Source organism: Lonchura striata, chromosome 12 (assembly GCF_046129695.1).
Source record: "Lonchura striata isolate bLonStr1 chromosome 12, bLonStr1.mat, whole genome shotgun sequence".
Classification (NCBI taxonomy): domain Eukaryota; kingdom Metazoa; phylum Chordata; class Aves; order Passeriformes; family Estrildidae; genus Lonchura; species Lonchura striata.
Window position 1 is genome coordinate 22,577,288 of NC_134614.1, and position 13,074 is coordinate 22,590,361.

Sequence of the window (13,074 nt, forward strand, 5' to 3'; positions counted from 1 at the left end):
AAATTTATTAGTTACGGTGCCAAGAGAATGAAGCTAGACTCCTCTTGATGATGCCCAGCCATGGGACAGGAGGAGTGGGCAGAAAGTGATGTTCCACCTGGACATGGAACTGATGTTCCATTGCAGGGGAACAGTCTCCTCCCCGGGGATATTCAGACCTGCTGAGACAAATCCTGTGCCCCGTGCTCCTGGAACTTGCCAGCAGCATCCTGCCCTGCTGTGAGGTTGGTGGCATCACCAGAAGTGGTCCATGGGATGCAAACCAGCTGATACACCCCAAAAAATTCAGTGCAGCTGCCTCTGCACTGCCCAGCTCTCACACAAACTCTGTCTCATCATTTATTGTCATTTCCTTCCCCTTTAAAAACCCTCAAAAAAGCCATATCATGGCCCTGGGATTTCTCTCTAATAAAACGTTCTATTTTTATTGCTGAAATTTTTATTGCATTCTTTGTTATAAATCACTAAGCCCACACTGTGTTCCTGAGCACTTCACAATTCCTCTCTCATCTCAGCCCTAATTGTTGTTTTCTCCTTAAAAAGGCTTTTTTTGGTGGTTATTCAGAGAAAAATTCTGCACTTTCTGCTTTTTACTATCTCCCATTTCAGTTCAGCAATAATATTCTCCCTACATCAGTGACAGAGCAAACCAATGATTAGCCAGCAAGCAAAACACTAATTTTTAGGATTTTTTAAATCAGAATTAAAGTGGTTTAGAGAATCACATTTAAAAGACAAATAGCACTGTAATTTCCTTACCATCATGTGTGGAAAATTCCCAAGCAATCATTATCTATACTGACCTGAATGAGCCTTTAGAGCAACAATCAATACCACATTTGCCAAAAGAGCACAAACATGCCCATGATGATACATTAAACATTTATAAAATACAATAATCACTTAAATGATTAAGTTATGATTCCATAACTTTTTCTGCATTGTCTCAGTGTAATACACATAATTGCAGGGTATTGTATCTGATAGTTTACCATAATAATAATAAAAAAAAAAAGAAATGTTTTTCTTGTCAGGCTGGCCAACTGAACAATAAAACAATTATGAGCCCCTCCTCCAAACCCTGGGATTTTATTAAGATATATTATGCTAAATATTCTTAATTATTTTGATAGGCTAAAATATTTCTATTTCTGTTGATTTTTTACTAAATTGCTGGGGGTGTATTTGAGTCACACTTTTATGCTTGTTTCTGCACTCTTGAGGGATAGATTTTCTTTTTTGATGGCTCCTGGGATTCTCCAAAAACTCACATGACCCAAGGAGCTGAGGTTTCTTTTAGGAAACCCTAAATTCAATAATAATCATAATAAAATGATAAGTAGTGAGGACTCTGGGAGTAGTTTGGATGCTGTTGCAGCTCTTTATCACCCTAACTCTGCTAACAGCTCTGTCTATGAGCACTGTAATTCCATCAAGTGCTTTAAATCTAAATTTAACCCCCAGATTGGGCATTAACTCTAATTTCAACTCTATAATTTACAGACATCACTATCCACATGCTTTTTCTACAGGGCTGTAGTGAAAGCACTGAGGATTTTGGGTGAAGACTTTTTTGAGATAAGTGACTTTTGTTAAGTTCCCCATCATCATCAGGACATTTACTAAATGCTTTAAGGTATAATTAATTTTAAGGGTTTTCAATTCAACCTGCTAGAAAACACGTTTAACATATAAATATTGATATCCATTAGCACAAAAAGATTAGTTTGATCATTTATCTCGCTCCCAGCACAAGGTGTGTTCCCAAACTCAAACTGGGAGCACTGGAAATTGTTTCCTAGTGGGGCTTCATCCCTGAATTCATCTCCAGTGGCTGGTTGGGAATAATTGCAAAGTTCTTCTTGGTTAACCATTGAGTAGTTTGGAGTCAGAGGATGTTAAATCACCTCTCCAGAAGAAAAAGAAACAAAGGGACAGGAATGTAAAGCATATTAAAATGCAGCTCCGTTTAGAATTTAATGTTAATTTAGTCTTCATGCTGGGTGGTACTCGGGATGAGGAGAGCAGAGGATGGAGTGCTTGCTGCCCGATTCAACACAAGGAGCTTGCAAACCAGCCCCAGCCTCCTCCTGGTCATTCACTGAACACATCTACCAAAAACACAACTCTGCCTCCCCAGAATACTCCTTCAGCCAGGTTCTTATTTCATTTTCTTCCCATTTTCCTGCTCCTGCATCCACTTCCTGACGATCCTCAGGAGGAAAGCTGTGTGACTGGGGAGAAGATGAAATAAGAACAGGAACTGGCTTGCAGGAGCTCACCCTAGCTCAGGGTGGCTCTGTGTGGTGGAAAAGTCTCTCCTCCAACCTGAGCTTCCACAGAAAGGCTCAGCAGTCTCTGTTGTTGGTCTCAAGGCAGTTTATTGCAAGTTATCTCAAAGATTTTCTCCTGGGGCTGCTGTGGTTTGCTCACAGCTCAGGCAGAGGCACACACACACCCTGACATCCTCTCTGACCCCGACTGCTTCTTCTCTCCCCGCCAGGGCTGCTGCTGTCTTTTATATGGTACATTACGTGTGACATGGTTACAGTTTTTCCCAATGCCTATTACCTATATTAAATGGTGATTTTCTATCTTTTATATGGTACATTACGTGTTACATGGTTATAGTTTTTCCCCAATGCCTATTACCTATATTAAATGGTGATTTTCTATCTTTTATATGGTACATTACGTGTTACATGGTTACAGTTTTTCCCAATGCCTATTACCTATATTAAATGGTGATTTTCTATCTTTTATATGGTACATTACGTGTTACATGTTTACAGTTTTTCCCCAATGCCTATTACCTATATTAAATGGTGCCTTTCTACTCTAAACCAATCTGCGAGTGCCAACATCACCAAGAACATGGAGGTGAGGAAGGAGAAAGAGGGAGGACAGGGCAGGCCCAAATCCCAAATCCATCTTAAACCCTCTGACCCCCATGTACAAAACCAAACCCCCCTGTACAGCACTCAGAAATTCTTCCCTCTACTTTGTGACTACTTCTACTCTAATATCTAAACTTTTGTGACTTCTATTTCTCCCTGCAAGGTTGGTAAATCATTCCATGGCTCAAACCCAAAATCACAGCTGTTTCCAGCTGCCTGCCAGGGTCTCAAATGCTTCTGACCTGGGCCTGGAACATCCAAAAATGTCTGAGGGACATTTTGAGTTCTGACACTAGGTCTGCAGACAAAATCTTCCCGTGTGAAATTCCAAAGCTCCTTCCCATCCCTCACCTCCCTTCTCTCTCCACACTGGTTGAGAAAAGAAGTTGTCAATGCCTAAGCAGCCAATGCACTCCCTCCTCCCCACCTACATCCTTGAATGAAGTGGAAAATTCAAAAATTCCCGATATTGCCGGGAGGAGAGGCACTAGATGGTGCTGTAACATCCCCTTTTGCAGCTTTGCTCCGGCAGAATTATTCAGCTTCGAGCTTTGGGGCTTCTTCTGCTTTTAGGGGATTCACTGCAAACAATGGAAAAGTTTGATCCACAAGGTTATCCTTTTAAATGAAGAGGTTTTCATTTAAAAGGATAACCTTGTGGATCAAACTTTTCTGTTTCTGACACGTGCTGGTTTGACTGGGCTGTTTAAAAAGGAGTCTGGATGGTCTAATTAAACTGGTAAAAGTTCTGTGTTCTTGTGCCATTGATTTCTGCCCTGCCAACAAATTGGCTCATTATCCACCCAAACCCGCTATTCCAGGCAGAACCAAGCCATCTCTGCAAGTATTCCAAAATTAAAAGTGACTCCCCCACCTCCCCACCTGTAGATAATTCATTAAACACTAGAAAGCAGCTATAGGAATAAAGAAAATCTGTACTTCAGACATGAAAAAAAAAAAAAAAAAAAAAACAGTTATAAAAAATACATGAAGCCACTTTTTTACCAATAGGCAGGCAGCCCCAGCACTGAAGACACTTGTCATGTCCACATGGCCATGGGAATTCCTGGCTTTTCAAGTGACCAGCTGGACTTGCCACTCCCTTTGTCACCACTTTGTTGCACAAATTAAGGAGATGTGTTAGCTGCCAGTACCCAGCAAACAGGAAATTCCTTTTTTACCTGTTCAAGCAGGCCAGCTCTGAGCTGCCTCACCACCTTATCAGCTTTGCCATCCCAAACCCACCAGGGCTGCCCATGCCAATATAAAAAATACTCTAAGGGGGACACAAACCACAGAGGAAGGTGACTCCAAAAAATCAGGAATGGGCAGAACTGTTCTAGAATAAAAGCCTGAGGAAGTGCTGGGCAGTTCCAGAGCAGCAGAGGAGCAGTTTATGCCAGGAAGCTGATTGGCATCCCAGTGAGAACGGGGCATATTTACAATTCCTGTTAATATTTGCAGCCCGGTCGGGCTGGTGACAAAGGAGCAGCTCTGAACATGCAGGAGGCCCCAGACAAAGGGCCCATTAGCCAAACGTGGCCATTACTATGCAGAGAGGCAAATTCTCCTGCCAGACAGCCCTCGCCCAGCCACAGAACTATTTGGCAAGTGTGCAAAACCCATATTCCACACAAGTGACAGACAGCATGGCAGGGAAAGCAAATGGGGCTAAAAACACAAATTTGGTTCAATAAAGGGAACAAAAAGTGAGGGGGAAACTCTGTAAAACTTTCTGGAAGGGGACACCAAGGCAAAGGGAGCCTTGAGGAATATTCCTGTAAATCCAGGGCTGCCAGACCCTGCTCCCAGATCAGCTGTGTCTGTAGCTTTGAGGTGCAGGTTAGCACAGACCTCATGCATCCATTGCAAAGAAGATTGGCCAGAGATAAGAGTTTGGCATTTCCTTTTACTTTTCCATCACAAAATTTTTGGTCATTTTCGTGTTGATGGTGTCCCAAATTTTTAACCAGCATAAACTAGAATGATTCCATTGAGTCTTACAAGCTATAACACTGCTTTTTCCTTCTCCATTGTTCCTGCTGGAGTAAGTTCAATGTATTTATAGCTCAATTCTGGACATTATTTCCCAAGAAGATCCAAGTAACCCTGTCTGAATGGGAATTTATGCAGAGCTCATTGCAGTCATCCCTACTCACAGAGCAAACAGTGTTGGTTTTATCCCTGTGCATAGTGCCCAACAAACTCTTCCCATATATTATGTAAAATCATGTAAATGGGTGTGTATACATTTAGGTAGAGGGAGCTTGCTCATAAATCTCACTTCAGTTTAAAATACAGAGCACTAAGTATGAGCTAGAAATACTGCTTTTCTTTCACTGTGGATTTAGAGCAGGCTTCTTCCATTATCCATGCAGGAAAACCACTCAGAACTCAGGGAGCTTAAGAATAGTTAATACAGCCACACTTACAACAATATTGTCCTTATTCCTGGGAATTTATCCTGGAAGTTTACCTGCAGTTTGTCCTGGGGAGGAAGTCCAGTAACCTCTGCAGATGATGGCAGTGAAAAGCTATCACTGAGTCAGGGAGGGAAAGAACACAGAACAGCTTGGAAATCAAGACCTTTTTAGGTTTTTTCCCATCATAACTTATAAAATATAGTAGAGACTGAGCACGCTGTGTTTGCAGGCTGCTTAGTTAGGGTTTCTCCATTTCTTGGGCTGAAAGATAACAATTGTTAACATTATTCCCCAACTCTTTAATAGTGGCACTGAGTGTTGCATCACTCCAATCCAAAGGTGGGTGCAAAGATGGGGAGAAAAAATACGTGCTAAAATGGAATGGCCATCAACTGCATGTAATGATCATAAATAGCAAAGCCTGCTGGATTTCTGCCTCAGGCAGCAGAGGAATGCACTCCCTACATGTGCTCTCAAGCTTTTGAAGTTTTCATAGAAGCATAACATGGTTCAGTTGGAAGGAACATTAAAAATCCTCTCATTCCACCCCCTGCCATGGGCAGGGACACCTTCTACCAGCCCAGGTTTCCCCAAGCCCTGCCCAGCCTGGCCCTGATGTCCCACACATCCCAGCCCTGCAGATCCACGACCTTCCCACTCCTCCCTGTGGCCTTTCCCAGCAGCAGAGCTGAATCTCCATGTCCTGCCTCCTAGAGGAACCCCTTCGGAGGTTTCCTCCCAAATTTGCCCTAAACCAGGACACTCCATCCCCTTGGGACAGCCCAAACTCTTTGGGAGCTCAAGAAAGCTGTTGGAATCTGAGCTATTGATGATTCCCAGATTGTGAAAGTCTCTGTCTGTCAGCCCCCTGCCAAAGCAGAAGCCATAATTGGTCTGTGCTGGTTTCCAGGTTGTTTATTCTGTTTATCTCTCACATGTTCTGCTGCCCTGCCCAGCTCTGTCCTGCAGGGCAGCGTGTGGGGCTCTGCCCTCAGTGGGATGTGACAAACATTAAATACCAGAAACTCCCTGGGCTGCATTTACAAGAACGTGCCAATATCTGTCACCTACGTTGGACAGTGTGTCCCCAGCCTGAACCAACAGAAAAATGCCAACACCACAGTGAGACATGGAGGGCATGAAGAAGGAGAAAAAGGACACGGCACACCCAATTTCCTCCATCTTGTCCCCTTTGGACCCCTCATCTAGAATCCTAAAATTTTACTTTTGCACCCCTGCCACACTTAATTATTATTTATATCAAACACTCAGAGCTGGTAATTCATCCTGTAAGATTGAAAACTCTTTTCCATGGGCAGAGATCACAGCCAGTGTCTCTGGGGGCTCTGTCCAGGGGGTTCCTGACCCCTGCCAGGGTCCCAGGGCAGCCAGAGGGATGCTCTGGATTCCCACAAAAAGCCTTGGAAGTGTTAAGATTCCTCAGCTCTCCCACATTTCAAATCCTTCCAGCTGCCAGGTTTGTGTCTGCTGGCAGGAAAAAAGGATCTTGCTGCGAGGGAACCTCTGTCAGATCACCTCTCTCAGGTACAAATCTGCTCTCAGAGTTGTATTTTCTCTTTACCAGCATAACCAGCACATCAAGAGGATTCCCCTACCTGAGAGAACGTCCCAGTGAAACTCTGAACTCACTAACAGCTTGAGAGGGCCTTGGAAAAAGCAACAGTGAGAACCTCCGCTGGGAATGGCAGGAAAATACACATTTAGAAATGTGTATTTCACATGGAAATTCTCACTCTGCACAAGATGTTTCGGATATTTGATTTCCACTGCCTTCAGAGGACTACCTGAATATTTAACTGGCATCAAATCAGCTCTCAACAGAGAGTTTGCTTGTGCCTGTGCATTCTGAGAGGTAAAAAATAACTCAGTAATCAGATTTTAATCTGTTATCTAATTGCAGAGAAGGTAGCACTGCAGAAAAACCTCAGTAATTCATTCCTTAAGAGTTCTCACACCGAATTTTCACTTTGTTTAAGGGCAGATGTGCACAGATTCCAGAAGGAAGCAGATGTTTTCATCCCATCTGAGCTCCTTCATGGGGGTAATTGCCTGTAAATAGTGAGGTTATTAAGCTATTAGTTGAATATCACTACCCACCAAGCATGACAAATTCATCAAAGCAGAAGTTCTACTGCAGAAGTCCCACTTCAAGTTCATTTCCTCCAATGGCTGAGTGTTTAAGGAGATTTTCAGCAATAGATCATATTTTGTGGGCCATTCACCCAACAGGTGATTTCCTGCAATGTTCTGAATCATTGGAAACTCTCCCTTTTTCAACACTAATACTGCCCTAAAATTTGTCATTGATTTCACACCTCACAAGTTTTAAGACCCTAAAGAAGCCAACAAACTATTCCACAAGAAGCTGACCTTCATTTAATGACCTGCCATGATCAGTGGAAATAAGAATAGTAACAACCAAACTGAGATATAGATTTTACCCCCTTTTCATTCATTCTATTCCGTATCATTTAAATATTGTAGGTTCTTAAAGAGTTTAAAAATATAGATTGTCTAAATATGTATTATACAGCTATGCATGTTTTCTTCAGAGTGTTTTTTAAATAATGTATATTGTACATGTAATTTTTTTTGGCATTTAGTTACACTAGAATGGAGGCCAGTTCATTTGGCCTTTGCCTAAATTTCTGAAAATTCAATCAGTCTATTAATCTTTTATAACTAATATGGACATACAAACAATTTACTAAATGTTCTAGAAGGTCGTGGCTGGATGGAGAATTGGATGTATTCTCTCATTTGAAATCTCCTATTGTTTTGTTACAGAATCTCACCACCCATTCCGTGTTATGGAAGGTAAATCCCAGGCACAAAAGGGGTGAGACTGCTGGGAATTCATTTCCAAAGTCAGGTAAAATGTCATCCCATTGTTCTTTTGTAAATCATCCCCCCAGCACCTGTAGCACGAGGAAATGAAAAATGGGACAGACTATTAAGCTAAATGGCTTTTGGAAAGCTGGAGTGAAAGCTTTACAGATGATGTATTGTGGGAGGGCAGCTCAGTCTTTTCTGTGGTTTCTTTATGGGTTGTTCTTCCCCCAGATAAGCTGGGATTGAAATGAGAGGCCTGACCAGACATGTTTTCACTGCCTCCATCATTAGGGCCTGACATTGGAAGAAGACCAACCATTTTCTCAAATGTAAAACACAGTAATTCCCTTTTAATGCCCTATTTACTGGGAGCTGGAGAAGGAGCCTGGTGTCCCCTGAGTGCCTCTCCTTGTGCAGGCAGAGGGACCAGGATCAGCTCCTAACCCTGCCCCATCCCAGGGACCTTTACAGCTCCCAAGGAAAAGGCAATTCCTGCAGAGCTGAGGTGCCACAATGGGATTTTAACCCTGCTATCCAGGAATGCTGCTCCAGGAAGTTGCTCCTGGCTCTAATGTCCCATTCCTACCCATCCCCAACTGTCCAGACCTCCAGCCCTACAAACCTCACCTCCCCAAACTGCCAGTGCTCAGAAAAGCTTTGGCTCAGCAATTCTCCTGAACCAAATTCCATCCATTTCAAGGCATAAATGCCTTCCAGCATAACTGACAGGTTTCCCTGCTGGAAACACTCCAAGTGTGCTGTGGCTGATTTACTCCAAATCCAGTGCTTCGTGCCCTAAGAGCCACTGGGACAACTGGTCTGAGCATAAATGCTTCAGTGCTTTCCTACTGCATCCACCCTCTTGCTCTTTCCAACCATTATTGGGAATACATTTGCAACATCTCTCAATAAAGCTTCTAAATGCAGTGGATTCAGGGATATTTTTAAAGATGAGTTTCTTTCATTTTCAAACCCAAGAGATCTCCTTCCATCTTCTCAGAATGGGTCAGAAAGGGACAAATTGTACCTGGCACAGCTTTCCTGATCTTAAGGCATCTGGGAGCTGATTTCCAGGGGAAATTCCAGCTGGCAACTGCTGCAGGAGTCTGTGTTCAGCCATACAAGGGGGTTGAAAACAAGATGAAAATGGTAGTCCAATGTTATTTAAATTCAGCCAAAAGAACGCAGTGCCATAATGAATTCAGTGTATCCTCTCCTCACCTCCTGGCACTTGCTGGGAGCTGAGTACAAGGAACAAACCTGCACTTCCCTGGGAGTGGCAGAAGTCAGGTCCAGCCAGGAAAACTGCCCCGTGCAGTTTTGTGTTACCCCTGAGACCCCCTGGCTGCCAGAACATCCAGGGAACGCTGCAGAGCTCCCTCCTCACTGAAGGGGAGGTTTGCTTAATTACAAAACACCTGAGGGATGCTGCCATTTAACTCAGACATTAATTCAGATTATTGTAGAGCTCTCCCAGAGCTGCTCTCCAGAGAAAATCCTGAGTGCAGCCCTGTCCCTCCAGCCTGGAGGAGGCTCAGCATCGGCCAGGGTGCAGAGATTGTTTTATTTCTATAATTCTGGTGCTAATTTAATTGTAATCCTTTGCTGGGGAGGTACCAGAGCAGCTGGGGCTGCCTCTGGATCCCTGGAAGTGTCCAAGGCCAGGCTGGACAGGGCTGGGAGTGTCCCAATCCCAGGGAGCTGGGATGGGATGATCTCCGAGCTCCCTTCCCACCCAAACCATCCCACGGTTCCAAGAGATCCCTGCCCAGGCTGAAGGAACATCCTGACCTGGATTTACCAAACATTCCACCTGCAAAACGCAGTGCTTGGGAAGGAATCATCCCTTCCAGACCTCAGGCTGGGACTGACCAGGAGGAAAATCCCTCCCTGAGGATGCCCTGGGCAAAATTTTATCCTTGGACCAACTGAGTCACCTGAATAAAAAGGATTCAGCCTAAGAACTGTCTGGATCTCCTGAAGCAGAATCAAAAGCAAAGAATCTATTCCATTGACAAAATAATTAAACCATTAATAACTGCACGCATATAACTTTGGGGACTGAATGATATCAATTAAATTCAATTAACATCAGCACAATGCTTTGAGGACATAAAATGTCATGTAACTCCAAAGAAATTTTAGAATTAATCCTATTAATCCTATTTTTAGGATTTATTAATCCCAGAATGGTTTCTGCTGCATTAGCACACTGCTAAATGTGGAATTCACTAGAAGCAAAGGCAGGGGTGCTCCAGAGATTTAGGGAGGTTGGTAATCCCTTTGCATTAAAAAGTCAGTTTTTTTTACCTGAAATCAAGTTCCAGCTGAAACTGGCAGTTGCAGGTGAATCAATATTGATGCCATTTAAAAATAACCATATTCCTTGTATAGCTATTGATTCTAGCAGGAGTGACTAAAGGAAGGATATACATAAATATACCAAAAAAAAGAGAAGAGAAAAGTTGGATATTAATGTCATCTTTTATCATCGGAGGCACTAATATGGCTGGAAAGTATTGATTACCTTAAAAGCCCCTCATAACTAAAGAACTATTGACTTAATATTTTCTCTAATCCTCCATGAAATTTTACAGTAAGTCCTGATGTATTTTCTGTTAAGAGTTTTAGGGCTCAGCTATATCATGTACTTATCTGGAGTGTCAGCCCTGGGGCTTACACTGCAGCTGATGAGAGCTCTGCTAAAGGTGAGGAATAACTGCCAAGATTTAAGTCTGGTTTCAGGGATTTGGGAAATAGATACATCTGCTAATGTCTATTATTCTATAGCTTTTGTCTTTTAAATAGTCTTTATCATTAGGGAATAATCTAATATACATTTTTTTTCAGTGGAAACAAGGGTTCTGCTCATAATTACTCAACTACAGCTGTTCTGAAAATCCCCTCAGCGTTGGATAAGTGTCTCAACAGCCTTTTTTTATTGCTTCCTATTTTTCTGGCACACTCACAGCCTGGCTTCCTAAAGCTCCAACGGGTGACACTTATCCAAGTGAAATAAGGGACTGGTGAATGGGAACTTACCCAAACACCTGAATTCTTCAATCCTCACAGTGAGTGGATCCTCTCCTTCCACCCCTGCCATGGCAGGGACAGCTCCCACTGTCCCAGGTTATTCCAAGCCCTGTCCACCCTGGCCTTGGGCACTGCCAGGGATCCAGGGGCAGCCCCAGCTGCTCTGGGCACCTGTGCCAGGGCTGCCCACCCTGCCAGGGAAGGATTTCCTCCATTTATTCAAAGAAACTCCACCCTCCTTCAGCTTACAGCCACTCCCCTGGTCCTGTTTGGCTCCTGGCTCCTCAGATTGCCATGGAGCAAACAGAGAGGTTTTCACTTGGATTCACATTTGGTTTCAGTTCAAACCCAACAGCTGACAGGTTTCCATCCCCCCTGGGTGCAACCACCTTTGCATTGTGGTCCTACTGCCCTGGCTTTAATATCCCATCCCAAACTGTCCAGACCTCCAGCCCCACAAACCTCACCTCCCCAAACTGCCAATGCTCAGGAAAGCTTTGGCTCAGCAAAACTCCTGAGACAAATTCCATCCATTTCAAGCCTGTTTACAGAAATACCTTCCAGATCTTGCTACCAAACACCAGAATAGCAGGAATATCTGTTTTTTCCAAAAAGATTAAAGACTTTTAGATAAGAACTGGTTACAGAAACAATATTAAAAGAGAAGTGCAGTTCTAGAGCTCCCTGTGCCTGACATCCCTCCCCTCCCCTGAGCAGCATCACTGGCTTAACTCCTATTTTCCAAGACCTCTTTATAGAGTGAAGGGGATACATAATGGGATCCATCAAAGAGCAGGCTTTTTTCCCTTGCCTCCAGTAAAACCAAGGGCTTCTCTTGATCCCATGAGTCCCATCTAATCCTTGTGATTGGTTTTGGCTCAGCCCTGTAATCACTTATTTATGGCACTCTCTGTATCACAGGAGCAGCCTCATTAAAACACACGGGGCAGGTTTTCATCTGCTCCATCAGGGCCAGGGCCCCTCAAAGCCATTTAAGCCCCCAGGTTTTCCTTTAAGCTGGGCCTTCCCCTGGGTGCCCCAGGCCTTGGGCAGGCTCAGCATCATCCCCATGCCAGGCTGAGGAGGGAGCTCAGCCCTCACTCCCACCCAGGGCAGCTCTGTCCTCAGAGGAGGCAGAGCACAGCACTCATTATTTTAATGCTTGGAAATGAACTGCGAATTTCTTAAGAGCCATCGAAGCAAAACACTTGGAGTCAATCTCCCCACATTAATAGCAGAGTGCTGGAGATTGCTCACATCTTTGAGATGATGAAGTACATCTGCTGGATTTCCCCAGCTAATAGTAGGCCAAGTGTTAAAACATCCAACTTTCCCTCGCATCCTTCTGATGAAATAAAGAAACCCCACACAGCACCTTCCACTTGAGCCCTGCTGAGCTGGAGTGCTCGTGTCCATCAGGGCATCCCATCCCCAGGGACACCTGGCAGGGAATGGGCAGGGCCACCCTGCTCTTCTGGCAGCACCCACCTGGCACTGGGATCCCCTGGGGGGCTCGGAATGCTCTGAGGGATGCAGGATGCTCTGAGGGATGCAGGTATGGGATGCAGGATGTTCTGTGTGATGCAGGTTGCTCTGAGGGATGCAGGATGCTCTGAGGGATGCGGGAATGCTCTGAGGGATGCAGGATGCTCCAAGGGATGCAGGATGCCCTGTGGGATGCAGGAGTGCTCTAAGAGATGCTCTGAGGGATGCAGGATGCTCTGAGGGATGCAGGAATGCTCTGTAGGATGCAGGATGCTCTGAGTTATTCAGAAATGCTCTGAGGGATGCAGGATGCTCCGAGGGATGCAGGATGCCCTGTGGGATGCAGGAGTGCTCTAAGAGATGCTCTGAGGGATGCAGGATGC

At 44.2% G+C, this 13,074-nt stretch overlaps 2 long non-coding RNA genes across 2 annotated transcripts in view; one reads left to right on the forward strand and one right to left on the reverse strand.

Annotated features, from left to right (window-relative positions):
- LOC144247000 (uncharacterized) overlaps nt 1-13,074 on the reverse strand; it is a 708,772-nt gene that overhangs the window by 562,038 nt on the left and 133,660 nt on the right. The gene's annotated exons all lie outside the window — the stretch shown is intronic.
- LOC144246985 (uncharacterized) overlaps nt 7,110-13,074 on the forward strand; it is a 36,402-nt gene continuing 30,437 nt past the window's right edge. Inside the window, exons 1-2 of the long non-coding RNA XR_013340702.1 lie at nt 7,110-7,193; nt 8,129-8,213. This is a non-coding gene — a long non-coding RNA (uncharacterized LOC144246985). The remainder of the gene's footprint in view (nt 7,194-8,128; nt 8,214-13,074) is intronic.